The sequence below is a fragment of the Brassica oleracea genome, unplaced genomic scaffold (assembly GCF_000695525.1).
Source record: "Brassica oleracea var. oleracea cultivar TO1000 unplaced genomic scaffold, BOL UnpScaffold01277, whole genome shotgun sequence".
NCBI classification, from domain to species: domain Eukaryota; kingdom Viridiplantae; phylum Streptophyta; class Magnoliopsida; order Brassicales; family Brassicaceae; genus Brassica; species Brassica oleracea.
In genome coordinates, this window is record NW_013617823.1 from 11027 (window position 1) to 14052 (window position 3026).

At 37.8% G+C, this 3026-nt stretch overlaps 1 long non-coding RNA gene across 2 annotated transcripts; it reads right to left on the reverse strand.

The window, feature by feature from the left end:
- Window positions 1-768: 768 nt before the first annotated feature.
- Window positions 769-2820, reverse strand: LOC106321161. Of its 2 annotated transcripts, none has more exons than XR_001266005.1 (3): window positions 2615-2820; window positions 1094-2516; window positions 769-1010 (listed from the first exon to the last, which is right to left on the reverse strand). It is a non-coding gene; the product is annotated as an uncharacterized LOC106321161 (long non-coding RNA). The 2 variants fall into 2 exon arrangements; XR_001266004.1 differs by having other exon boundaries at window positions 770-1005.
- Between the last annotated feature and the right edge of the window lie 206 nt (window positions 2821-3026).

Genomic DNA, 3026 nt, shown 5'->3' on the forward strand with positions numbered 1-3026 from the left:
CCTCTGGCCTCTTCACGCACATGCATTGCTAGCGTCCATGGAGTACTCTGTTTCTGTACATGTCGACAACCTACAGTGGTTGATGCTATCTCTTTTTTTGGACCTGTAATATTACTATTGAGCAAACTTGTTCGAAACCTGTGTATATGTTTGTCAATGGTTGAAGTTAAAAATTACAATTGTGTGAGTTAATGGAACCATGGGCACAGGTTACTTGGACCTCACACTGTGCGCCTGCATTTTGGTTATGAAAATCATATAGCTATGAAGGAAATATGGTCAAGTATTATGAATGTAAAATGTGATGAATCTGGGGTAAAATTATTCAATATATCGAGATGCAGCAAGTTCTCTAACAAACAGTTCTCTTAAGTATTTTATATTACTGTCTATGAGCTTCTCAATCTTGATACCAGATCATCTCCTCCACAGAGGATTTGTGGCTGGTCAGTGAAAAGAGCACCGGGGGTGACGATTGGTACATGTTAATGAACCAAACAAACTTTTTATCATTAATTTTCGAGCCCATTCGTTTGTAGTTAGAAAGTTGACATTTTAAAATGTTTTCCTATCTGAGTGGGTGATTCTACCTAGTTAATAACGCATGAGACTGTAGCTTTCAGAACCATAGAGCAGAGATGTGTCATTAACCGAGCAGAGATGTGTCATGAACCGGTGTAATGTTAGCTGATCGAGTTGCCGAAAGGAGTTGATAGGATTATTAAAATTTGTTTGCCTTAACCAACAAACGATCTACTTTTGTAACATTATATAAACTTTGCGGTAAGTTATTCAACATGTGGGTGTAGTTACCGCAAGAACTATTTAATTGCTTGAAAGTTGGAAAACATGATAGATAAAGCAAGGACAAAGAATTTAATAAGGTCATTATTTTGACAAATTGAGCAGCTAGCCTTGCGTGTCTTCTTGAGTGCATGTTTGGCCGACAACGTCTTTAAGGAATTTGTGTATGTCGTTCTTATCAAGGTCTCCCACACCAGGCCCCTGCACTAAAACAATATGCTTGTCAACTACATTAAGGAACATTGTGGGGGTTAACAATGGACGACCAGTTGTAGCAGGGAATACGAACCATGAGTTGATTACAGTTGCGGCACTCACATTTGTAAGTTTTGCGTATGCGTCGAAGGCAAGACGGTCGCCGGATTAATCAAACTCAAGTGCCGAAATTATATATCAAGTGCATGAGAATCAGCATGAACGGGCTTTAAGAATTTTTATTCAGCTTAGGTAAACATCGTTACATAATCTTATTATAATGGAATCTTATATGCAACCTTAGAATCAACGCTATAAATTATACACAAAAGCTGAGCTTCTTCGTAATATTCTAACATTATGATACATCTTTATATTATAGTCTATACACAGGTGTTAAATTTATAGTGGAAGAGAACTAACTATCCAAGAATGAATGTAGCAAACCAGTTTACCAAAAAATTAAAGAGTCTACGAGCATCTTTATCGCTCTATCAAAAGAGTTGCTTATGGCCTGGGACCCTACCAAAAACACAAGCATCGTCCATTCCGCATGCAAAATAAGCACTGAGTTTTCTTTGTTGCTTATAATATTCGCGGGACCCACCAACAAGTGGCGGCTCGTGATTGGTGTATTTTAAAAAAAAAAATCATTCAGACCAAAGAAAAAGAAAAAAAAATTAAGCAACCTTTCATGGTTGCTGAGATAAAACCCAAAAAAACAAAATGCATAATAAAAGAATATCAAACATGTCATATCATCGGTACACGATCCAGCTAAGAAGAAACACAACTACTTCAGAACACAACTTAAACTACTGACACCTAAAACAATACAAAGGTTGGGAAATCATATACAACCCTTCACAAAGTCTCAATTTTCTTTAAAGAGATTCTACGCTTCAAGGGAGATCGGATAGTTAGAGGTATATGGTCATTTTGCTTAAAGGTTCATAACAATGCAGGTTGACACACCGGGAAGCTGGCTTCAGAAAAAAAAACTCGAATTAAATTAATGAGCAGACACAAAGATTCATATGAAACATTAACCAGAGTGGATTCAAGTGTCTTGGATACAGAAATACCAAGGTATGATCAGGTGCATCGATGATTATGTCTAAACAATTCCACAAAAATATCAAAAAGTTCATCTTTGTAATAACACCAAGGTCCAGATGGGTGCCTCTTATATGAGATGAGACATTGACGGCAACAAACGATAGTAGATAGACAGACAAAGACAGATTACTATCAGTTTTGAGACCAGTTTCAGAACAGCTTCAGACTAATTAAGATTTTTGGTGCTACTACGAATTGGGAGGATGATGTTCAAGGGTGAAGGCTGACCTTTTCATAATTCTGTTTATGAACAAAAGGCAGATTTAAATAAGATACATGAGAATCCAGTAGTAGCATATCCACTCCCATGAGCTCTCCACCACGGTGGACATTCCTGGCCTCCCAGAAATAGATCAACCGGACTTGAAAAGTGGAGGAGGAACGGCCCGTCTGCAAATCTGAAAGGAAGACTGAAACGTTAGCCATAGCTCATAGAATTAGTATACCGCTTAGTTTATAAGAATGAGAGGATGATTCTCAAAATAGGAAATCTTACCTTTTTATAAGTGAACTTTCACCGCCTTGCAGAGTCAGAACTTGCATTGAATATAGATCGTGTGTGATAGATTAATGGAGGGTTTTAAGAGGATTATTCGGTAACTGGTATGCTTTCGTACTCTAAGGAAGAAGATGAAAGTAATCGCAATGGAGTCTGGAGAGGAGAAAAAGAAGAACGCGGGTTTAACACAAAATGGTAACGCAGTGCTGCATCTTGGTGGAGATGATAAAAGCCTAGATATAACAAAAGCCTTAAACGAACTAACATGAAGCCCAATTATTAGAAAAGCCCAAACGAATTGCTAGAGGATTTAATGAAATGCGAATGATCGATTATGATGACACGTGTCGGTTCGACGTCGCTCGAATTAGTGACGTGTCATCCTATGTGGACACGTTTGGAGAGAAAA